The following is a 26,985-nucleotide window of genomic DNA, read 5'->3' as shown; positions in this document are numbered from 1 at the left end:
TTCCTTCAGAGACTTTGGAAAACATAAAGTTCTGACTAATATAATTACACCAATTACTAATAAAAATGGAGCTAGACAGACTACTCGGTAAGGCACATGTTAACAGGGCACATCAGTGGGTTAAACACAAGGATATTTTCCTATATGGAAGATCAAAGGTCCAAATTCCCAATAATAAAAACTTTAGCCATATGTGCATTTATGTAGAACAGATTATTAACTGCTTTCCTCCATAAATTACATAAATATGAATAATTTTAAATTATTTTCATGAAATCACAGGCATTAAGTAGTGATGATCATTCAGTGGAAACATTCATCAAGATACATGTATGACAGAAATACCAATTTCATTTTACAATGTCAACTAGAAGAAGCTCTTGAAAATGCCTGTGTTCAAAGACATTTTCACAGTAATTACTTCTTTTTTGGACAATACTCATAGTATTCTTTTTTTTTCTCTTACATGTGCTTATAAATCTGCATTTGGAATCAACATTTTAAATTTAATTACAAGCAGAGGAATATGTCTACTTAACATCCATGCAAGCCTAAATTACTTTACATTCATAAAGACAAATGGGAGTTTGCAATTAGACATTTTCTAAAGTTTATGCGGTCCCCTCAATTTCAAATTTTACAGTGCACTAAGAGACACCTACAGGAATCATTCAAACACAGATTGTGGGCTCCACTCACAAAATTGTGACTCATTAGGCCAGTGTTGAGATCAAAGAACTTGATTCTTAACTAGTTTCTGCATCATGATAATGTTAATGATTCAGGGACCGAACTTGGAGTATCTCCAGTCAAAGCCCCCACTCACTTGTTTTATTGGTTTTTTTTAAAGGCTCTGAAAACGTAAAAAGATTCATCCAATGTTTCTGACAGAATCAGTAGCAAAACTGACAGGGCAATGCACCACCAGAATACAGTGTTCTTTGACTTGGCTTCCCCATCTGAGGTGTAGGCAGTACCATATGAGGTGTTGATGAACAAACCACAGGGGGAAAAAATTAGTTGTAGCTCAGGAAATGGGAAGGCAATATAAACATCCTCTCCCCGTTGACAAAATTAAAGACACACAAAGCCACACCAAAAAAAAAAAAGAAGAAGAAGAAGAAGAAGAAGAAGAATGATTCAGGTATTTCTTTGTGGCCATTGCTCCCCTTTTGAAGTTCATTTTTCTCTAAACATCTAAGGATTCACTTTTCATTCTTACATTGCAACCTCTCTGTTGATAACTTTTCAGTAATTCCATTTTAGAAATCACAGGGTTGTCAAGTCTTCAAGGATCAGAAGATCATGAGTTGACAAGTAGCAGATGCACAGAAAGAAGTTTTAAATAATGTGCGTTCATTCCCCATGTGAAGCAAAGGAGAATACCTATTATTCTAAGATAGTAAAATCAGCCAGGAAGTAACAAAGAATGTAGTTGGGCCAGGATATTTACCATTTCCACCACTTTTATTCACTGAAGAATTAAAGAATTCAGAAGAAAGAAAATCTCTTAGGTTTTCATACAAGCTGTTTCTGTTTAAGGACAGAAGTTTCTGTTAAAATTTAGTATAATTGTGATGTCACTGAACACAGTGAAAGCTGCAGGCAAACAGAACATTCTCATTGTAATACTACTGTAGGCATATTTGAAACACTATAGCTTCTTCAGACTATAATTATAACTGTTTGTTGCTTCTGTGGTTTCAGAGATAATAGAAGTTGCTCACAAAATTTACAAAAAACTGATGTGTTGCATATAAAATACAGAGTCACGTGCAAAATATCCCTTTATATATTTTCTCATAGAGAAAAACAGCTAAGAAATCTACAGACCATCAAATTATGACTCTAATGTTTCATGATAAAAAAAATTAGTCTCTGGAACCTAAAGGTATATTCAAATGTGTGACATAATTTTGTTAATAACATTTGAGTGGTAGGGCACAGGTGTTTGAATCTACAAAAATCCTACTATGAGTTTGTTGTTTCATCAGTAATTACTTATAGAGCAAGAGCATCAAAGATGGAACTCAGGAGAAACACCTTTTTTTGAGGGGAGGGAGGTTTCATAGATTTGAAGTCAGGGCCCAAGTGCTGTCCTAGAGCTCAACAAGCTCAAGGTTAGTGCTCTATCACTTGAAGCCACAGCTCCATTTCTTACTTTCTGGTAGATAATTGGAGATAATAGTCTCATGAACTTTCCTGCCCAGGCAAGTTTGGAAGCGAGATCCTCAGATCTCAGTCTCCTGAGTAGCTAAGATTACAGGCATGAGCCACTAGCACCGACATAGAAAATGCATTCCAAGTGATAAAAGATTGAAATCATGTCTGTTGATTCTACAAGTACTAACTGTAGAAATAGCCACTCTGTCCATTAGACAAAATTCCTGCTCTCAAGCAACTCAAAGCTCAAGAGTAGAGGCCAATGTAAATTTACACCCTCAGGGGACATTGAACACTACAAAGTAGAGTTCTTATGAGCTCAAAGAGTTGAGAAAGTAGAAAGTTATTTATTAAAAAAATTACATTGACCATTATCTAGAAAAATTTAGAAGTGGTTTCCATATAGAAATAACATCACCTGCCAGGAATAAAAGCCATGAACGACAGTTGAGTTTAGAATCCTTAGAAACTTACTTTAAGATATTTTAACACAAGATTCTAGGCAATAGAGACTATAGCAGAGTTTCTAACTAACATGTATGAAACTCTCACCAAAACAGTGGAAAATTAAAAAAAAACTTTTTGTTGTGCTAGCATGAGTTATTATAATAAAAAAGAATTCACAGAAACCAGTGGCAAGGAATCCAATGAATTAAAGAGGTTTGGAAAAATCTCTTTTGCCCTGTGGTGTCTGTTAATGTCTGGTGGCCTAGAATTCAAACTTCAGTGAGTCATACTTTAGCAACAGAGCACAAGCCTGAGGTCAGGGTAGATGTGGGTATAAACACAAACAAATAAATGGAAAGAAAAAATAGGGAGAGAAAAAAGCTAAATGGAAATGAAAGATAAATTACAGGGCATCAATGTGGCTAAAAGCTGATGTCCTATGATAAATTAACAAGACACAATAAATAACTAAGAAAAAACAACTCAAAATAAATAAATAATACGAATAAAATGGGACTCAATGAGAAATTCTGTACAAACTAAAAAAAGTAAAAGAACATTTTATCCGCTGTATAACATTAATTTAAATAATTAAGGGAAATGAACTAATTTCTAGAAAAATTATTTTCTGTAAAAATATATTGTATCTACAAAGAATACATGGTTTTTCTCATATGTACGGCTAGAATTATTTAGTAAATATGTAAGTAAACAATCTGGTTATGGTACAAATATATGAGTGTATTAATTGAAATAAAGTAGGTTGAGGAGAGAACTTGAACCGTATAATTCCTTAGAAAAGTTAACTCTGAGTCCAACAAAATAAATGGAGGATCAAGGGACAGGAGACAGATGAATGAAGGGAGTAAGTGGAGAGAATGCACTCAAAAACTTCAATGCACAGCCTACAAGAATTAAGAAAATTGATGGAATAAGTAGATTTGAGAGGGTAAGTGAGAATGTTGAAAGGGATGATATTGGGAAAGATATATTGTATTTCTAAACTGCTTTGTTGAATGGCAAATCCTTTGTAAAATTACTTGAAAACAAAACAATGGAAAAAGTAACAAAATAGAAAAAATATATCATGAATACTTAAAAAACCTAAAAGATCATAAAATCCTTTGAATAAACCAAAGATGTTGATTAATATTTCCAGCAAAGACAAGCCTTTATGTGGATATGTTTTATCAACCAGTAAATGATCAGATTATCCAACACTATTAGAGAAGAAATAATATTCTGTGACATAATTGGTTTAACAACAACAACAACACTAACAACAACAAAAGTAGCAGATCTATTACATCAAAACTATATAGTTTGAAACAAAAAACTACTGGCCAAATTCAAAAAGGAAATGAAAAACAGCAAATTATATCTACCAAGTAATTCTATGGATGTAGAAAATGATAATTGTTCCAATAATGTACATTTGATTTAACAGTAGAAAATCATAAATTTAATTAATTTTATAATAAAAGATGAAAAGATAGGTTCAAAATTGTTTCTTTCAATGAAGTGAAAGCATTGTACAAAATCCAGCCTTGTTCAAGGTATGCTAAACTCAGATCACATATGAAATTGGTTGAAATCTATACAATCAAAGGTAAGGATTTATAATCCTTATGATACAATTTGCAATAGCATCAGAAAATACAAACTGCCCCCCATTTGTAACAATTAATATAAGTTTATGATTTTCCTAACAGAGGATCATAATGCCTCAAAAGCTATGTACATATGTCCATAAAAGATGAGTCTAAGTGAAATGAATTCCAGGATAAATAAAACGTGTATCTTTGTGATTGCTGTTCTTTTCTTAGGTGGGGTAGGTCATGGAGTTTGGACTCAGCCTGGGTACTGTCCCTGAGCTCTTAAGGTCAAGGCTACTGCCCTCCCTCTTGAGCCACAGCATCACTTCTGATTTTCTACTGGTTCATTGGAGATAAGAATCTCTTAGTCTTCAGTGCCCAGGCTGTGTTTGAACCTTGATCCTCAGATCTCAGCCTCCTAAGTAGCTAGGATTACAGGTGTGAACCACTGTGCCCAGCTGTAATTGTTGTTCTTAGTGTACTACTTGAAGCTATTTCTTTTTTCTTTCTTTTCCTTTAAGATTTATCTCATATTGTTACTGTATCTGACTTTGGTACTTGGTATATTGTATATACATTGATTTGTGTATTTGAAAATGTGAAGGAAGAAAAGGAGGGGGTGGGGAGAGAGAAAGTGGGAGAAAACATGGGAAGGGGTAATAATGTTCAAGAAATAATGTACCCAGCTGGTTGTGGTGGTTCACTCCTGCAATCCTAGCTACTCAGAAGGCTGAGATCTGAGGATTGCAGTTCAAAGCCATCCCGGGCACTGTAGCTCAAGAGGGGTGGTAGTCTTAAGCTGAAAAGCTCAGGAACAATGCCCAGTCCCAGAGTTCAAGTCTCACGACTGACCAAAAAAAAAAAAAAAAGGTAATATACCCACTACTTGATGAATGTAACTGAAACCCCTCTGTATATCACCCCAAGAACAAAATTAAATTTAAAAATGAAAAAAATACAAACTACCTAAGAAGTAAATACAACAAAAGATATGACATCTGAGTAGAAAATTCAAAATCTTACTGAAAAACATACTATATTCAAGGATAAAATGATTAAAAATTCATAAACACATATTTCAGCATGTTGATTTTTTTTAAGATTTATGCAATTTCTAATGAGATAAGGCTTTGAGTTCTGAGAAAAATTAGGTAGGGATTTCTTTTTTGCCAGTCCTGGGGCTTGAACTCAGAGCCTGAGCACTGTCCTTGGGCTTTCTCAAAGCTACAGCTCTACCACTTGAGCCACACTACCACTTCCAGCTTGTTCTATGTATGTGTTATGGAGGAATGGAACCAAGTCTTCATGCATATTAGGCAAGCACCCTACCACTAGGCCAAACTCCCAGCCCCTAGGGATTCTTTTCACTGACTGGAGGAGGAAGGGGAAAGGGGAGGAGGAGAAGGAGGAGGGAGAGGGAGAGAAGGAGGGGGGGAGGAGGAGGAGGAGGAGCAACAAAGAATTCTGGGCAGTCTCTACTTGAGGGGCAAAAAGAAGACTAGGAGTGAGCAATGGAGAGACAAAGATATTGATGAGAAAACTATGTCCCAAACACCAAGGAAGGAATAAGAAGTGGAAATTTGTACTGGATGGTTTCAATTACTGTAAAGCATTTTTTTTGACGTTTTCTTAACTTAAATGGGAGGGTTTAGATCAGTAGCAATCAGGGAAACAAAGGAGAAAAACAGAGGTGAATAAACCAAGTGCTGAACAGGAAATGGAAGGTGCAGTTGAGGTTTGACAGAATGAATTTTTTAGAAACAGCTGCCATGATTCTTGACCTACTCTAGCGATTTCAGTTATCATTGGGTGGTTCTCAAGGTTGAAAACATTGTAGTATCTAAAATACCTAGTCACATATACAGAACACATTTAGATACACTCATCATGCCATGCTGAAGCTAAATATTTGTCCTTAGTTGACCAAAAATCTTAGACAGAGAACAAAGAAGGTAAAATTTACAGTATTAGACAATTTCTAGCAGTGACTACATATTTCGGTTAAGATTCCTCAGATTTCCTGTTGGTCAGAATTCCCAGGAAATTTTCACAAAAGGAAGATTAGTGGGACCAATTACACACAGCCACTCTTGCATCAGTTACCTAAAGGCAGTAACCACCACTCAACCCCCCCTTCACTGTCCAAATTCATCAGCCCCTTCCCACATCACTAGCACATTTGCTGTTCCATGTGACCTCCCTGATGAATTGACTTGGGCCCTCAACAATTGTCCATCTCAAACCAAAATTACTGTGCTTCTTCTTCTATTGTCAAAATGGGCCCCAAACACAGCACATTCCCCTTCATCAAGCAGCACCCCTCACTCTAAAATAGTCATGGTCGATTGCACCTGAAAAACAGTAGAAACTGACTCTCCTTGAACTAACTGCTGCTACAGAGGCTCTGATCTCCTTTACCTGCCATGATGTCATTTTTTACTCTTCAGGATCATTACTTCTTGTTCCTGCCATACATCTTCTGCTCTTCAAAGTGATTTTTTTAATCTCTGTTGTTGCCAGAGAGCTCCACATTCTTTCAGAAACCTCCTACTAGCCAGGCACAGTGGCTCATATCTGTAATTCTAGATACTCAGGAGGCTGAGCTCTGAGTATCATGGTTCAAATTCATATAGGCAGGAAAGTTGGAGTATTACCTCTAATAAACTACTCAAAAAAAAAATCCCCCCCCCAAAAAAAATCCAGAAGTAGTTCTGTGGCTCAAGTAATAGGGCACTAGCGTTGAGCACAAAGAGGCTCAAGGACAGAAACCAGACCCTGATTTCAAGCTCCAGGACTAGCCAAAAGAAATTTTAAAACTACTTCTTCTGGACTCAGCCTACAAATTAAAAACAAACAAAAACAAAAACAGGGGTAGGCAGAAGTGGCTCAAGTGGAAGAGCAGAAGCCTTGAGAAAGCCCAAGGACAGTGCCCAAGCCCTGGGGTTAAAAAAAAAAAGTTCCAACATTAAAATTAGTGAAAACATTCATGGTGTGTGTGTGTGTGTGTGTGTGTGTGTGTGTGTGTGTGTGTGTGTGTGTATTGGGGCCTATACTCAAGGACCTGTGCCTGTACTCTCTCTTGGCATTGTTTTTTGTGGGTCATGGGGCTTGAACTCCTGTCCCTGAGCTCTTCATCTCAAAGCTACCCTACCCCTGGGCCTGGGCATTGTCCCTGAGCTTTGCAGCTCAAGGTTACAGCCTTACCCTTGAGCCAAGTACCATTTCCCATTTACTAGAGGTTAATTGGAGATAAGAATCTTAGGTCTTTTTGTGCCCAGGCTGGGTTTGTACCTTGATCCTCAGATCTCAGCCTCCTGAGTAGTTAGGATTACAGGTGTGTGCCACCATGCCTGGCTTCCCTTGACATTTTTGTTCAAGGACAGCACTCTATATCTTCAGCCACACCTCTTCTTCCAGGTCTCTACTTGTTAACTGAAGATAGCAATCTCATGGACCTTCCTGCCTAGGCTGACTTTAAACAACTGAGATCCTCAGTTCTTAGCTTCCTGAGTAACTAGGATTACTGTGTGAACCACTGGCTCCCATCAACCCACATATCTTAAGAATAATGTATCCTTGTGGATTTATCAAGGGATTTTGACCATATTATCAAAATTCTTCTGACATTGCAAAAGTGAGAAGCATTTCCCAGTTAAACATTTAAGTCCAGAATTTCTTCAGAGCCAGGAGTTGTTCCAAAGGAATATTTCAAAATCGATGTAATCATCAGAACTGCACAGGTCTTTCCATTTGCTGGATTCACTGTCTTCATCCCTTCTATTATTCTTTCTTTCTTTTTTTTTTTCATTTCTCTTTCTGTAAATCTCAATCCCTCTCCTGTCTCTCCCAGGGCTTCTACTTCATTTCCATCAAGTTTGCAGTTGTTTTCGCCTATCATTACCATTTCTGGAAAAATAGCCTACTGTGGTGCCACTGCCATTGGACTCCTGTGACTTAAACATCGCTGGCTTTACAGAGCAAAGGTACTAACCAGGCATGATGGCTCACGCATGTAATCCCAGCTACTCAGGAGGCTGAGATCTGAGGATCAAGGTTCAAAGCCAGCCTGGCACTAAAGACCATGAGACTCTTATCTCCAATTAACCACTAGAAAACCAGAAGCAATGCTGTGGCTCAAGGGGTAGGGCAGTAACCTTGAGCTGAAGAGCTCAGGAACAACTTCCAAGCTCAGGATTAGGGCAGTAGCCTGGAACTGAAGAGCTCAAGTTTAGCACCCAGAAAAACAGTGAAGTTACTTCAGAGAAAGGAGAAAAATAAAGAGACAGCTCTTCACTGCACCATTAAAACATCATTAACAGAATCACAAAGTGATTCTGAGCAAAGTGACAAAGTACCCATTTGAGCACCTTTGTGGTTTTAGAGCTACCAATCACTGTGCCTCTATGCATCTTCACATACATGCATAAATATGTGTTCACAAGGAGCACATGGTTTCCTCTAACCCACTCCAACAAACAAAAGGTAACATCACCTTTCAAAAGAATGCATCTTTCCAGGGCACATTTTAAAAACTGCTCTAAGGAGGGTTGTACAAAGGAAACAAAGACAAAAACAAAATCACTCACTCCAAGAATTTACCGAATGATTTCATATCATTGAATGCCACCCATTGACATGTGTGTTTAGATCCTAACAACTACTGGCAGACATTTGGAAAGCAAAAGTAGAAGTTGACCTGCAGACAGTTCAAATGTGCCATATGCTCACAGTCACCCTAATGCTGTCTGAACTCTCCTAATTTGTTCTCTAGCTAACTAACTTCATTTTAAAGAAAATGGATACATATTTGTCATTCACAGTTGGCATTTATTTATCCTTATTACTCATAAGTATGGACAGCAGAATAAATGATTAATAGACAATTCAAGATACTTTTAAGGGGAAATAATGGAGTTTCTTCCAAAATTTATTACAAATGTTTTCTAATTAAATGACCTCTTCAAGGAGAAATTTCTCAAACAGTAATTATCAAGTACAATTTTAGAAACAAATTACTTTTGTCAACATATCCTAACAAAACTTCTAAAGAGAACCTGCTATTGCTTTGAAATCACTACTGATTAAATTGTTATACGAGAGTACTTGCATACGTGTGTGTGTGTGTGTGTGTGTGTGTGGTGTGTGTGTTCTGTAGATAAATTTATGGCTAAAAATACTTTTCATTCTCCAACTTTGCCTTTAAAATTTACTTCTTTTTTTTTTTTTTTTTTGCCAGTCCTGGGCTTCAGCTCAGGGTCTGAGCACTGTCCTTGGGTTTTCTCAAGGCTAGAGCTCTACCACTTGAGCCACAGCACCACTTCCAGCTTTTTTCTATGTATGTGGTACCGAGGAATCGAACCTGGGTCTTCATGCATGCTAGGCAAGCATTCTACCACTAGGCCAAACTCCCGGCCTAAAATTTACTTCTTGATCTTGTCAAATACATTTTAGCCACCAATACCTCCTGACCTTTCTTTTTTTCCTTGAAATTATATTTCTAAGGCAGTATTGTATATAGACAAAATTTTTGATAGGGTAAATTGTTTTAAAATTTAAAACACTACAGTGCTACTCATTCTTTCCTCCTTATATATTAGAGTAGATATTAAATTTCTATTGTTTCAACTAGATAGATAAGAAAGTTATACTTTTTATAGTAAACATTCCATTTAAAAGAAAAAGAAAATAAGTGCTGGAGGCATGTCTTAGAGATAGAGTATACACCTAGTAAATGCAAGGCCCTGAATTCAAATCCCAGACTGCCAAGAAAAAGAAAAAAGAAAAGAAAATAGTTAAGATATATATTGACTTTAAAATATTCTACGTTATGAACAGACAAAGGGCTGTGCTGCACAATTTTTGTTCCTTCTGCTTCAAACAAGTAATTGGCCTATGATAGCACTCCATAAATTAAGTTTAATTGATTAGTCACAAAAGTTATTTATAGTTTGTAACATGTATTCTGCTTATAAAGGTGTCATGTTTATGTCAAAATATTCTAAAACAATTAAATCAAATAAAATATTTATAACAGTAATTAACCTATAATAAAATGTTTTATTGCTTGCATTTTAGCAAACTTTACTTTCTTCAAATATTCCTTCTGAGGATTTTCAAGATATGAATCAAGATAGCGGAAAAAAAATAAAAAACTTACAACAAGTCATTGAAATAAAACACGGAAAATAGATAAAAATGGGTGACATGCTTATGATTCTCACTTTCATACTCATGGACAAACCATTGTGCATTTAACAAAGATGACTTGTGGCATGTCCAAGTGTGTCTCATTGGGCTTCACTCCTGACCCCCCCATGTCCTTTACATTGTCAGGGAATGGAGACCAGGAGTAGTGTACTGCTTCCATGGGAGCTCCAATACTTCCCACTCATCTATGGAAGCAAAGCTGTGGGCAGCTGGCACTCTTTCACAAACACCACTTTGCCACATTGCAAGCTTCCTCAGATAGCAGATGTCTTGTAGCTGCAACTCAGGTCTCCAAATCCACCAAGCCACCTGTACAACATATTTAATGTACCAACAATGATTCTGTTGCTACCTAGGAACAATATTCATGTATTTAATTTTTCTCTGAACTCTTGTATTTAGTGGATTACTATATAACATGGAGCTTCCTATTGCAAGACTTTGAATTCAAACATAAAAAGTCAAATCCATCGCAATGCCCCTCCCTCCAAAGTCCTCAGACTTTGTGCATTATACCAAATATTGTGCATTTATACCAAAAATTGTAGTTTTTAAATAAAAGCAGCTTGATTGAACCATGTACAGTTCAATTGATACTCCTTCTGCATTACTCTGATGCTACCAAACTTTTCCATGCTTCTACCACAACTTTAAACTGGGAATCCAGTCCTCATAGAACTTATCAGGGAAAACATTCTGACTTTTTCAACTGCTCAAGTGATACTTACAGTACTGTTGTGTCTGTTTGGTTTAAAAATGAGGTTGATAATGATAATGCTTTTTTTCCATAAGATGATCTTCTACTTTTTAATGATACCCGTAGTTTCCCCTACATAAATGACTAAATCCTTACAGAATCTCTGTCTTGATTAGCACTCCTGCTAGTAAAATTTCACATACTAAATCAGCACCAGCTGTAGCAAGAAAGAAAGAAAAAGGCAAGTGTAAATGTTCCATATGCCCCACCAAATTGGCATCTGTGTCAGTAACCCTTTTAAAAAAAACTATTGTATACATACATTCTCTTAAGTGTTTTGTTCACAGAATATTGCTTACAAAATTCTCTCTGCTAGCGTACCAAGAAGGAGCCTATCAGGATATCATTCAATGTCAGGAAATGCAATTTCTCTTTCTCCTCTCACAGTCCTGGATACACCTGAATGTTCTATTTGTGTAAGTTGCTTCAAGTTAGTGAACCTTTATTTTGACATCTGTTCTATGTAATGTGACACTGCTGTGCTCTTACAAAGCTGCCTGGAGTCTAATTGGTAGTAATGCTAAACACTGTAGAGAGACAGTAGAATTATTTTGGTCATCTGAAGGATATCTCAGAGATAAGATTCAAAACAAAAACTGCAATTTGGTTTGAGGAGGAAGCATGTGTTATCAATGTGTTCTCTCCACCATATTTTCTTCACATTACCAGGTGTCTTCCTACAGATAGAGACATGAAGCATAAGAAAGGCTCTAAGATATACCTGACATGCTACTTCATGGTACTTGAAATGGCTTTCAATTGTTCTGCTATCCAGACCTTTTTGAATATCTGAAATCCCACAGTTATACAGGAAAAATTATTTATATGGTTTCATTGTAGCCACCAGAAAGCTACAAAGAATAATGTGGCAACAAAGTTGTTTCTATAGGGAGATGGTTGGTAGTACATGTCCTTACAGATAGCTATCTCACAGGTTAAAGCATTTTCATTTGTAAGTGTTGTATCCCTAAAGCAGTTACCTTGAAAGCCAGTAGAGATGGAAAAGAGAGCAGGCCCAATCTTTCTTTGTGGTAATCATGGATTCTTCCTCAGGCCTCATCATACATATTTACAGCATCATTTTGCTCTTACTTACTTATATCTCTGCTACTTTTATTCAGCCATTAGGTCAATAGGAGTTGTGATGTACATCTATATTTATGTACATCTATACTTATCTGTTGGAGTACTAATACTCTGTGTTTAGAGAACTGGTATATATTTGCCTATGTCAGAATAGTTAAGAAATGCTGATTTTTTTTTAATTAAAGCTAAATGAACTGGTTGGAATATAATTTTCCAACTAGGATTAACTAAGCCAACTCAGTAAGAATAAAGGATCAAATTTTCCTTTGCAACCCTGAAATTTTCCCACTGCATGAATACAAATCAGACCCAAGGGCTATTAAAAACTGAGTTAACTTTAAACTAGATAACTCTGATGGTTAAAGAAAGAAAGAAAAAATATATTTTACTTAGCTGCTTATAAGTTAAAAAAATCTAGGATATTCAGATAAAGTTTATCTAAATTTGTATTCAATACTTTATATAAGGGTTTGTTGAATAAATCCATAATTGTAGTATTCATTAGAAACCAGGAGTTATTAAAATATAAAAATTCATTCTATCAAACACTTGTAGCTTCTCTTAGGAGTAATGGCCTCTTTCCAGAGTACAGTGAACAGTGAAACAAAACTACTAGCCTCTGCCCCAGGAAGGTATCATGTAAACTCTTACACTGGGAAGTTTGGAGTAATTGGTCCAATATTTATGTATCTGAAATTAAATCATAGTCACTAAACCTAAGGGATATTATAACTCTTAAATGATTAAAATTAAATTCATTCTTCAAACATTTGGGCATGTAGTTGATTTTAAAATATATTTCTAGAAATCTATATAATGTTTAAAACACCATCTTCTTGAGATAGCCTCCAATATCAGTATACCGAGGCAGAATTTATATCTCCCATTGTGACTATTGCATTTTTGCTCTCATTTTTAAGTTTGTTTTTTAACTTAGTTGCCTGCCTGTGTGGTTACTAGTCCTTACTGCTGGGTGTATAATAGTCATGCTTATTTCAATTCAGTTGTGTTCATGAGACATTACCCCCTGATAGAGGATTTTCCCAGATGAGAGATAAGTAGAAAAATAAACTTAGGAGTTCAATTAATCAAGAAATCTTTCCAGAAAACACTATATATGCAAGATTCTAGTGTATTTCATCTTGTAGACTCATTAACTCAAAAAAAGGGGAGCAATAGCTGGGGAAGCCAACATGTGTGGTCTCTGTCATTTAAAAATATTCTGAACATCAGCTTTGATTTCTACTCTAAAGGAGTTTGTGGTCCTAATGAGAAGATATCATGCCGTTACAATCTCAGAATAAATGATGAAGAGCATATAGGAAACAAGGTCCTTTATAGAATGCCTACAAGCCGTTTATAGAAAGTGGTAATGTTTGGGATGCAAGATGATCTGTGTATATTGAGACCAGCAGTACCACTTGTCATTACCTTTTGTAATCTCAAAGGCTGTTCGTCAAGAGCTCCCTCACTCTCCAGAGATCCATGACAGGGTGGTGTCTGTGTGGTATTTGCTTCTTAAAAGGCCACAGCCAGGTCACACACTATTTAAAGCACGCCTTTATTTAAGACAACTTTCAAGTGTTTCTTCTCCCTTTGCTATCTATGATTGCCCTATTTCAGTTTGCCATAGAACAGCTGTTTTCATATCCAGCATTTATCCGTTCTCCACATGCATCCAGCCCAGAGGGATTGTTAAGCAGATCATTGTTTTAATTCTGGCTACATTCCAGGTCCCCATTATTAGTGATCCTGTCTTAACATTTACTGTTCAGTTTGGCTCACAGGTGATGTTGATTAAATTGGATATGCCATCTGGGGTAGGTTTCATCTGGTAGGCACATTCAAGTCTTTGCACACCTACTGCTTCATTTTGGTCTGAAGTTTTATACCACACTTGATGGCATTCTGGACCATGGCTTGTGCAACCTGGGCTTATAGGCAACTTCATTCAGTAGTTTCTGAAATTGGGCAATCTGATACATTATTGTTTGTTTTGTTTCCTAATTAATAAAACACAGACTATAGTCACCAATTTATCCCTTCACTTAATTCCCATTCAGTCTTTTAACTATGTATTAGAAACCCCAATAACATGCTAGTAGTTGAGAGATTAGATACACATATGAGATCAAGAAAAAATAAGACCCATACACAGAAAGAAGGAAATCTTGAATGAACTCTTCAGAAAACAACTCTATAAACTATCAGGACCAAAAGACATACTCATCAGACTGGATCCTAAAGAAAAAGGCTTAAGCAGGAACTAGTAGATATTTTTCAATCCTAACCCTCAATATCAATGGACTTAACTCTCCAGTTAATGGCATAGATGGTCTAGTTGGAACAAAAAGCAAGATTTATCTTTCTGCTGTCTTCAAGACAGAAATTACCAAAATCCAGCACATCATACGGGAATACTTTCAAAACTTTCAATACTTTACATTTAGAATCTAGAAGAGATAGTTGAATTTCTAGCCAATATTGACATACCCAAATTGAACCAAGAAGACCTAACCCAACTAAACAGAACTATTTCAAGTAATGAAATAGAAATGGCAATAAGAGACCTCCCATCCAAGTAAAGCCCAGGATCTGATGGACTCACAGCTGAATGCTATAAGGCCTTCAAAGCAGAGCTTACTCCAATACTCCTCAAACTCTTCAATGAAATTGAAAGTGAAGGCCCTTTGCCAAACTCATTCTATGAAGCCAGCATAACCCTCATCCCAAAACCAGACAGGAACTCATCAAAGAAAGAGAACTATAGACTATTTCTTTGATGAACATTAATGCAAAACTTCTCAACATAATATTGGCCAATTGTCTTCAATAACTCATCCAAAAAATTATACACTATGATTGAACAGGATTCATCACAGTGATGCAAAGCTGGTTCAATATATGCAAGTCAATTAATATAATTCAGCACAAAGGGTACCAATATATGTGAATTCATGCACCTTCTATCTGGCAAATATCATGTAACCCTTTTATTAATTACAATAAAAAATATAAAAAAATATAATTCAGCACATCAACAGAAACAAGAACAAGAATCACATGATTATCTCTATACAAACAGAAAAACCATTTGACAAAATCCAACATCCCTTTGTGCTAAAAGCACTGGAGATACTAGGAATCCATGGAACATTCCTCAGTATAATAAAGGCTGTGTATAACAAACCTACAGATAGCATTATACTTATTGGTGAAAAACTAAAGCAATTGCCTCTAAAATCAGGAATGAGACAGGGATGCCCACTCTCTCTACTCCTCTTTAATATGGTATTAGAATTCCTAGCCAAAACAATAAGGCAAGAAGCAAACATAAAGGGGATTCAAATAGGAAAAGAGGAAGTGAAACTCTCCCTCATTGCAGATGACATGATTCCATATTTAAAGAACCCTATAGACTCCACTCCCAAGTGCTTGAACAGATTCAAAACTTTGGCAAAGTAGCAGGGTAAAAAATTAACCCTCAAAAATCAAATGCTTTCCTGTATGCCAACAACAAAAAGAGTGTGGCAGAAATCAGGAAAGCAACTATTTTTGCAATAGCCTCAAAGAAAATAAAATACTTAGGAATTATCTTAAGTAAGAATGTAAAGAACCATTATGATGAAAATGTTAAAAACCTGAAAAAGGAAATTAAAGCAGAACTGAGGAAGCGAATAAACCTCCCATGCTCCTGGATTGGAAGAATTAATATCATGAAAAAGACAATCCTGCTGAGGGCTATATACAAATTCAATTCAAAACTCATCAATATCCCAATCTCATTCTTTAGGGAAATAGAGGATGCAATCCAAAAATTCATATGAAATAATAAAAGACCTCATATACAAAAACAATCCTTAGCAGAAAAAACGGTGCTGGAGGAATATCAATACCAAACTTTAGATTCTATTACAGAGCTAGAGTAATCAAAACAACCTGGATCAATGGAATAGAAATGAAGACCCAAAAATCATCCCACAGATCTATGGCCACCTAATCTTTGATAAAGGAGACAAAAATAAATAGTATGGAAGAAAGACGGCCTCTTCAACAAGTTGTGTTGGCAGAATTGTTTAAGCATCTGCAGAAAACTAAAGCTGGATCCTTCTGTCACCCTACACCAGAATTAATTCCAAATGGATCAAAGACCTTGAGGTAAAGGCAGACACCCTCAAAACTTTACAAGAAGGAATAGCAGATACAGTAGGACTCCTTGGCACAGGTCAAAAATTTCTCAGTAAAGACCCAGAAACACAACAAATTAAAGAAAGTTTAGACAAATGGGACTTCTGTATGGCAAAGGATATAGCTAGCAAGTTGAATGGAAAGCATCACAGAGTGGGAGAAGATCTTCATTAGCCATAAAACAGACAAAGGCCTCATATATAAAATATGCCTACAGCTCAAAAAATTAAATCTCTCCAAAACAAATCTTCAAAAAAAAAAACCAACTATCCCATTAAAAGAGCTATAATAACAAAAACAGCATAGTATTGGCACAAAAATAGACCAGAAGATCAATGGAACAGAATAGAAGATCCAGAAATAGAACCACATACCTATAGTCAACTTGTATTTGACAAAGGAGCCAAAGATATACAGTGGAACAAACACAGTCTATTCAATTATTGGTACTGGCAAAACTGGGCAGCCACATGCAGAAAACTAATAATTGACCCTAACCTTTCGCCATGCACAGCATTAACTCAAAATGGATCAAAGACCTCAATGTCAGATCGGAAACCTTGAAAGTGCTACAAAATAGATATTGGAGAGACACTGGAACTCATAGGCACAGGCAAAAGGTTCCTGAACAGAATCCCAGGGTCACAAAAGATTGGAGAGAGACTCGATAAATGTGACTACCTAAAAATAAAAAGTTTCTGCAGATAAAAGCATAGCCACTAAACTAGACAGAGAGCCAACCAACTGGGAAAAGATATTTACCCATAATACATCAGACAAATGCTTAATATCCAGTATCTAAAGGGAACTCAAGAAACTAATCCCCCCCCACAAACCCAACAAACCATTCACTAAATGGACAAGGGAGACTTATCAAAAATGAGATTAAAATGGCAGAAAAGCATATGAGAAAATGCTTATCATCCATGGTCATAACGAAAATGCAAATAAAACAACCCTAAGATACCACCTTACCCCAACAAGATTGGCCAAGATTTTGAACTCAGACAATGACAGATGCTGGAGAGGTTGTGGAGAAAAAGAAACCCTATTGAACTGCTGGTGGTATTGTAAACTAGTTCAGCCACTCTGGAAAGCAGTGTGGAAGTTTCTTAAAGAACTGAAAATAGACCTTCCCTATGATCCTGCCATACCGCTTCTGGGCATCTATCCTGAACACCATAACCCAAGATATGATAAGGACACCTGCTCAGCTGTGTTTATCTCTGCACTATTCACAATAGCCAGGCAATGGAAACAATCCAGATGCCCTACTGCAGATGAATGGATAAAGAAAATGTGATTATACACACACACACACACACACACACACACACACACACACAATGGAATTCTACATAGCCAACAGACAAGATAAAATATTGGCATTTGCAGGGAAGTGGATGAATCTAGAGTGAATCATGTTGAGTGAGACAAGTCAAGACCAAAGGAACAAAAGGCACATGGTATCCTTAATATGTGGCTATTAGATCCAAACAGTACAAGAGTGAGGACTCTATAGTTGTATACCCAATGCTATGGACATGGTACTAGAAATATAAACATAACTACATAGACATAAAAATTATGATTCTATAGACATAATGTTTTATTACATAGATTAATATGTATCTATGACATACAAACCCTCAGCCTAATTTTGATTATGTTCTAAAATATAAGTGCCAGTGATTGTATATAGAGATTCCCTTCTTGAACACTTGTTTGTTAAACATGGCATTTGAAATATGATGTAAAAACCAATGTTAATAAATTCTTTAATAAAAAAGAAAAAAAGATGGGCTGAAGACTTAAAAGACATAAAGAGAGACTTCTCTGAAGAGAAAATAAAAATGACCTATGGACATGAAGAAATGCTCCACCATTTCTGGCCATAAAAGAAATGCACATCAAAACAACTCTGAGATTCTACCTTACTGAAATTAGAATGGCCATGATCAAGAAATCTAATAACAATAGATGCTGGCAGGAATGTTGCCAGGGGGGATCACTACTACACTGTTGGTGGGAGTATAAATTTATTCAACCACAATGGAAATCAGTATGGTGGTTCCTCAAAAGACTAAACATAGAGTTCCCCTATGACCCAACAATCCCACTCCTGGGCATTTATCCAACTCTCTAGACACAAGGACATGCTAAAGTTACTAGAACAACGATATTCATTGCAGCACCATTTACCATAGCAAAGATATGAAACCAACCCAGATGCCCCTCAGTTGATGATTTTATCAAGAAGATGTGGTATTTTTACACAATGGAATTCTATGCTGCCATCAGAAAGAATGGCATCTCCCCATTCGTAAGGAACTGGAAAGACTTGGAAAAAATATAAAGTGAAGTAAGCCAGACCCAAAGGAACATACATTTAGTGGTTACCCTCATTTGTAATAATTAGTACACATCTAGGACTCTCCTAGCAGGAGATTATTAGAGTTCAAAACCTAGGTACATAAAGTCATATAAGATGGGACTAAATGAAATGAACTCTGGGATATGGAAACAAGACCTTTATCTTGTGTGATTGTTGTTCTTAATGTACTATGTTATTTCTCTTCTCTTTTTTGCCCTTATAGTTACTCTCATGATGTTACTGTATCTGACTTTGTTACCCTTTATATACATTTATTTCCTTATTTGAAACAGAAAAGGGAAGGGGGAAAACAAGATGATTGAGATTTGGTGGGAAGAGGGAAACGGGGGCAAAAACATGAGAAGGGATATCAATGTGTGAGAAGTATTGTGCCTACTATGTGATGGATATAACTGTAACCTCTCTATACATTATCCAGAGAAATAAAAAAAGGCTCAAATCTTTGGTTTCATGTATGTAAACAATTAAAATATTCATAGAAAGGTAATACATAATCATTTTACATCTAATTATTGATAATGTACTCATTAGTTGTTATTATAATTTCATATGGTTAATTGAAACAAATAAGATAGACATTCATCCACAGGCTTGTTTTAAGATGGCAGACAACTTTTAAAGTCTATGGTAGGCTCTCTTGTACACACAATGTTACTGTATGCCCTGTGTATCTGACTGTGCTGTTACAGGGACTGTGTTAGAAAATGAATACAAAATAACGATGATGGGAATGTAAAATACTAATAATAAGATCAGTGAAAGCTCACACTATTTAGCTCTTACAATGTGCTGGGCATGATTGTAAATGTCTGACGTATATTCACTTATTTAATCCTCACAACAACCAATCTGCTAGGTCTAAAGGTGAGCCTTTTGAAACAGTTGCTGTTTGACCTATAAAACTGTCTATTTCAAATGTTTCATCCTATTATTTCTTTCCTAATTCATATATGAGGAAATAATATGTAGAGAGGTTAAGCTACTTGCCCAAGGTCATGGAGTTATTAAGAGGTTATTACATTTCTAATTATTTATGGACATCCCTAATACCTCAGTGTCCTCATGTTGCAAGAATAAAAATTCAATGTTTCTAAATTTAGAAAGAGGACTAATTTATTGCAAGAATATAGAGTTGCTCATGAAGCCAAAGAAAAATTAGACCCAATCATAACCAGAATCCCACAATTTCTTAACACTTCAAGGTTGGTCATTGTGTTGCAGCTCACAGCCATCATCCCTCACCTGAGTTAAAGCAGGAGGCTCCTCACTTGTCTTCTGGCTTCCGCCTTGGCCCATTGTCTATTTGCAACTAATGAAGAGATAGATGATGCTTAAAAAGTAATACTGTAGATAAATGTCACTCTGATACTTAAACAATTCAAGCCCTCCCTTCTTTTTCAGAGGCAAAGTTGCCATTTTTGTACCCATTTTGTACCTGGTAATCTATCTCCAGCCCCTGAATCTCTCTGAACACACCTCCTACTATTTCATCCTTCTCTTTGCTCCACTCACACATCCTTTGAGAACTAGATTAAAATCCTGTCTCAGGGCTGGGAGTTTGGCCTAGTGGTAGAGTGCTTGGATGGCATGCATGAAGATCTGGGTTCAATTCCTCAATACCACATACATAGAAAAAAGCCGGAAGTGGTGCTGAGGCTCAAGTGGTAGAGCTCTAGCCTTGAGAAAGTCCAAGGACAGTGTTCAGGCCCTAAGCTGAAGCCCAGGACTGGCAAAAAAACAAAAATTTCATCTCACCTCAGACCTTTGTATCAGGAGTTGTTTCTCAAGATCCTGGGAAGATTCACCCCGTCCCTCCTGCACACCCCTTTTGCACACAAGTCTTTCTCAGAAAAGCCTTCCTGGATTCCCATTTTAAATTTCAGTTCTACTCCAACAGTAAATGCGTCTTCCATGCTTGCTTTATTATTTTTCTTTTGGGCCTAGCACAGTATTAATAAACACAATGTGCTTAGCATTATCTTTTAAACTGATTTGTATTGATATATTACATGATACCTACCTGACATAGAAATGCTTGTTGCATGAAAGAATGAATAGGAGTTAGAAACATAAAACAAACAAAAAACAAACAAAAGTAGACTTCTAGCAAACCATGAATCCCCAACAATTCCAAACTTTCATCTCTCTGTAAGGAGACTAATGGGTGTAGCTTTGTTCCCATATCTGCCATGTGACAAAAAATAGTAAAAAAAAAAAAAAAATGGTAGACAACTGGCATTATTTTTTTCCTTACCAGGATAAAAGAGAATGGATTCTAGGTAAGTAAAAAATCAATAGTCATGTGCTTACTATACTTTCTGGTCTTTTTACTCACATGTTCTACTTTGTTGTATTTTTCTAGCATTTCTTACATAATCTAGTATTCTACAGAAATAGTAGTCTTCTACAGAATTTGAATCCAAAATCAGAATTCCTAGAGAAAATCACTTTGTTTCATTTCATTTAGGTTGATTTTCTTTTCACAAAGGTGAACTTTGGCCAGTATTATATATATATTTAAAGAATATTTTTATCTTTCATGGGTTTTCAACTGTATCAAAAACTTTTAGCCATGCACCAGTAGAGCAGTAGCCTTGAGCTGAAGAGCTCAGGGACAGCGCCCCGGCCCAGAATTCAAGCCCAATGACTGACCAAATAATAATAATGATGATAATAATTATAATAAATTTTCTGTCATAGATTTTTTTTTTAATTTGAAAGTAGACTTCAACTCTTTACTATGGAAAGAACTGGTTGATCCTATTTCTATAAAAGAGCTTGACTAATGAAGGGAAGGACAATGCCAGGTTGGATCTCAACTCTGTTATATGTAATTCTGAATATATCAAGCACCATATATTGAAAAGTCCTAACTGAAAGGATTGGCTCCATAAACAAATCATTAAGTAAGATTTGGTATCTGTTTTTCCTGATAATGTTTTAATTACAGTAGGTTCAAGTTCTATCTTTAATATTCTTTTAGGCAGTCTTTGCAAAGACATACATATATATGTGTGTGTATGTGTGTGTGTGTGTGCATTAAATGATCTCAAAACTGTCAACCTAGTTCTTATTTTTAGATTAGTGCAGAGGATGAAATAAAGAAATCATGGTATTAAATAAAACATTAAGTAACAAGTTTTGCCACCAGCAATTCATTTTCCTGTTTCTTTTGAAGGCAGAAAAAAAGTGTATATTGGCAGAGGTAAACTTACTGGAGCAAAGGAGTAGGATAATTTTTTATATTTAAAATCTATTTTATAGGATTGCTGATTGTTGACATTTGTACTGAACCTCTTCTCTTCTTCCTTACGTGATTTTCATACCCACATCTTCAGTCTGCTTCTTTGGGACGAGTAGCCATGCTATAAATGTGAAGACCATTAGAAAGCAGGATTTAGTATTTCCATTTTAATAATAAATACAAATGCACACTTGCTCCAGTATAGTTTACGCCTGCCTCCAACAGAAATGGCTGAACAGATTGTGATAGAAATTCAGAAACTGACAGTCTGACAAAAAAAATTCTTTTTTGTCTAAAATCTGGCTCCTTAGGTTTGTGCAAATCTAAATATTTGATTTTGCACTGGAAAAGGAGCCAGTCTTATGTACAATTTATAAAATAAATGTGTAGATACATGTTTTAAAATCTCGAAATTTTGTCAACACATACTGTCCAATTTGAAAGACTTTTCTCCCATTTTTTTCCCCTATGACTTGGGTTATGCTTTCCCTATGGTTTTTAAAAAGCTTTAGCTCTATTTACCTAATAGGAACTCTTTTGCAAACCAGAGTTTCAATGGTGATTTAACAGTAGTTTCAGTGTCAAATTGCCCTTTGTTCAGCAGGGAGTTTTAAGCCTTACTATATTATACTTCCAAGACACTCAGGAGCTGGAGTTTGGAGATAATAATATTGTCTTTGAAGTTTGCCTTCACAACACACTGGGTCACAAACAAGCTTCAGTTACTCAGCATTCAAGCAATTCCATCACAAGGCAACCAGGACTAAAGATTGTAGCAATTTTTCTAATTATATCGTTGTGATAATGGATACATAAAACTAGGTGAAAAGACAGCACAGTCAATACAAAACTCCTTGGCTATACAGAATATCCGAACTTTGAAATCTTTTTTTAATGGGCTCCAACTTCCCCTTTGGCATAGCATAATCACAATAAAAATAACTGATGAAAAAATTTAAGGCATTTGTTATAAATTTGTACATAAGTGTAAAAAGTATCTATTGTGACCTATGACCAAACTGTAAATGCATATGTATTTGCCAGTTAAAGAACATGTATTCTTTTTTCTTTTTTATTGTAATTAATAGAAGGATTACATTATACTCGCCAGATAGAAGGTGCATTACTTCACAAACATTGATACCTTTTCTCATGTCTTGGTCCCCATTTCCCTCCCCCCCACCCCACCCCTCATCTTGTTTTCCCCCTTCCCTATCCTATTTCAAATAACCCAATAAACATATATACAATATATCAGATAACTAAGGGACTGCAAAAAAGATGAGAGATAACATAGTACATTAAGAACAATAATCACATGTTATATGGCTTTTGTTTTTATATCCTGGAGGTCCTTTCATTTAGCGTCATTCTATATGGCTTTATGTATCTAGGTTTTTCTCTATTGTAAACCTCTGCCGGGAGAGCCCAAGGTTTCTACTAATTATGACAAATGAGGGAAACCTTTGAGCCTATGTTCCTTTGAGTCTGGCTTACTTCACTTAATATGATTTTTTCTAAGTCTTTCCATTTCCTTACAAATGGGGCGATGTCTTTTAAAGAACATGTATTCTTTCAGGTATGAGATTACACCTGTATTCCCAGCACTGGACACTAAAGCAGGAGGATCATGAGTTGAAGGCCAGCCTGGGCTACAAGATGAACCCCTATACTAAAAGAAAAAACAGATGCATTTTATTTACCAGTACTTTGTAATATTTAATTTTATACTTCAAATACTGCGACAAGGTAGCTGCCCCTTTGCAATTTCTTTAAGAAATTCCTGGATCATTTCAGATCTCAAAAGTGGAACAAGGTACTTTTTCTTTTTAGTCCTAATGTTAATGTACAGATCTTTTCTCTCTCATTCATAGTTGTAGGGTGGAGAATACATTATCAAAAGACAAAAAGAAAAATAATGAATAACCAAAGGTCAGAATAAAGGAAGAAATAATTACATGCTTAGGGAAAACTCCTAAGTATTATCATGTCCTATCTCTCAAATCTAGCAATTTTAATGCATAAACCCACTTGTCATTCTCTCCAATTCTGTGCAAAGGTAATTTCGGCTAAACATATTCAGTCATTCATGAGAACCATAAAGATAAATGCTTAGAATTCCCCATGTGCCACCCAATGTTTATTCAGAAAAGTTTATAATTATAAATATAAATGCCATTTCAGCAGGTTTGAAGAATTACAAAGATGCACCAAAAACTCACACTCCAGATGAAGTTTCACAAATTAAGTGATTGACCTGCATTGAGCTCAACACCCAACAAGGTGCCCCTTCTTCTAAAGCAATGAATATTCTTCAAACGACAAGGGAGCTGGAGCTGCTGTTTGATGCTGATGACATTGAAAATTTAGGAGAACAGAAATCCCATCATTTTTCATTTGTATGCAAATTTGTCTGTTCCAGAAATTAACCCCTGGACCTCATGTCAGTTTTCATCTCTAGGAATTTTCTTTGCCAGCACCACATATTCTTGTCACTATCCTGAGGTCACTAAGATTCCCTAGTTTAAAAATAACAACTACTAGCACCCAAGTTAGAATGGTGCTTTGTTTACTCTCATTACCTTGGGGTAAAGAGCAATGGGAGGAAAAGCCTGTTGTAAAATGTATGTCTCTAATGGTGAGCAGCATTGAAATGCAAACAGCCCACTACTTGGCCCAAATAACTTTCATTGAACACTTTCCTTAGTGTTAAGGTAAAATTGGGACAATAGATCAATCTTATTACCCTCCTTTTCAGCCAGGTCTTCAACTGTTAAAAAAGTTCCTTTGTTACTTCCCACCTTAGACAAATGTCTTCATCTACATGTGAAAGGGAGAAAGGTGATTGAGGTTTTTAATTGATGAGGATTTAAGTATGCTAATTTAGACAGCATTTCAGTATAGCAGCATAATAGAACAAACAAATAACAGGTGCTCTTCACTGTAGGGGTTTAATTTTTAACCCAGGAACTTTAAAAGGGAAAAGGAGATTTAAAAAAAAAAAGTATGAGCAATTTAACATTTGTTAAATTGTAGATTTGACACTGACCTGCCTCATTGAAATATTTAACAGGCCTCTGAGTATTCATTCTTCCGTGCTCATTCTTGATTAAAAGCCCCTAACCTGTTTCTAATAAGAAGAGAAAAAAGTTCAATGTGGTTTTATCAGGAGTCAATTTGTGACAACACTGAACTAGAACTGGGGGATTAAAAATGACCTTTATTTCTAGCTCTGAAAAGATAATCACACAAAGTAGCAAAAATTTGTTTTAAAAAAATGAATGCTTTTATTTCTATTTCTTGGAGTTCATTTCAATAAATAATATTTTATCTGATCATACTTAAAAATTGAATGCTTTCTTAAAAGGGAAAGAGTTCTGATATTTATCATTTTTATGACAACATAACTTTTTCCTCACCTTGTCTATTTGCCATTGGAACGTTGGAGACATAGCATTCAACGTCAACACAGGAAAATTATACCAAACAGTACCCTAAATTTCTGTCCAATACCACTATTTTTCAGTAAACAAATTCTCTTTAAGTTATTCTCAGCCTTAAGCAAGACACAGAAGAAACCTTGTCTGGCTAATTCACTGCTCTGGCAACTTGCTGACGCACAGCAGACTAGGATAGGACAGGATACAATTGTGTGAAAGAAGATGAAGAAGGAAATCTGAAGAACTTTTTTGTTGTTGTTTGTTTGGCTTTTTCTTTGCCTTACTAAGATTTGGATGTCTGAAACCACCTCTACCCTAGCATCTCTTTCTACTCTAAGTAACCCTTCCTTCAAGTTGCCCCCATACACACAGCTTTTCCTCCCAGGAGGCCTATCCCAGTGCTGAAGGACAAAGAGTTTACAAATGAATCATCTTCCTTTCTCCAAGCCTGTGTCCCTTCTCACCCTAGTCAATCTTCTCTTCTGTGCATCTTCCTTTGTACTGTCCTAATCAGAGATGTAATTAGCTGGAGAAGAATAGAAGAAAGAACAGGGCATCTGGCTTCCTCTCTATCCAGAGGGGGCCAAATGACCTTTCCAACCCTGCTTTGGGTTTTGGTTAAAAACAGATAGACTGAGGTATGAATTTGGGCTCTGGTTTTTACTAATCTTCCAGATCTGCAATAAGTTATGTAATTTCTTTGACTTGATGAACTGATCAAATGAAATAATTTGTAGTTCACATATTCGTTGATATTTCATAGAATGCAAAAATGATGTTTGCTTTGACATTCTCTGTATCAATCAAAATGCTTTAAGCTTTCCTCCAGCCTCTCTAGCTCTTTCTTTTTCCATCGAACATGACTTATTCATTCCTAGTCTCTCAGGACATCAATCTTTTGTTTTCTCTTTAATCTGTCTGTACATTACTTATTGTTTTTCTTTTTGTGAGTCTCATAGATCTCCCCTTTACTTCCTTCCTTTGGATACTATTGTAAAAGCTGGAATAAGTAGGAGTTGATAAAAGTTAAAATGTGAATCTCAAACGAATAGAGTAGATACATCAATATTCTATATACTATAGATGATATTTATATTGTTATTTCAATAAATTTCTGACTTATTTTTTCCCAAAGCAATTAAAAAATAGTGTGCCACATACACACCTATTCAACTTGTCTTCACTTAGTTCCATGCCATGGTTATAGTTTAAAATATAATCTAATATACAGAATATAGTCATCAAAAACAATATGGAGGGGCTGGGGTTGTAGCTCAGTGGTCTAGCATTTGATTTACAATATTTGTTGTTCATATATGTATGTGTGTGCACATATGGAAATTTTTTAACATGGGTTTGATTCTGGCCATAATATTCTCTTCTTAAAACTACATAGAGCCATGCACTAGTGGCTCATAGTTGTAATCTTAACTACTCAAGAACTGATATACAAGGTCTGAGAT

General features: G+C 35.9%; 1 long non-coding RNA gene across 3 annotated transcripts in view; it reads right to left on the bottom strand.

Moving 5' to 3' along the window:
* LOC150056413 (uncharacterized) overlaps nt 1-26,985 on the bottom strand; it is an 81,732-nt gene that overhangs the window by 46,945 nt on the left and 7,802 nt on the right. For all 3 annotated transcript variants that reach the window (XR_016537324.1, XR_016537325.1, XR_016537323.1), the window contains exons 2-4: nt 25,132-25,212; nt 22,054-22,203; nt 20,081-20,147 (exon numbers count right to left, since the gene is read on the bottom strand). This is a non-coding gene — a long non-coding RNA (uncharacterized LOC150056413). The remainder of the gene's footprint in view (nt 1-20,080; nt 20,148-22,053; nt 22,204-25,131; nt 25,213-26,985) is intronic.

This window comes from Megascapheus bottae, chromosome 12, assembly GCF_031878675.1.
Source record: "Megascapheus bottae isolate mThoBot1 chromosome 12, mThoBot2.hap1, whole genome shotgun sequence".
NCBI lineage: Eukaryota > Metazoa > Chordata > Mammalia > Rodentia > Geomyidae > Megascapheus > Megascapheus bottae.
The sequence above is the reverse complement of the archived record's forward strand: the minus strand, read 5'-3'. Positions and strand labels throughout refer to the sequence as shown.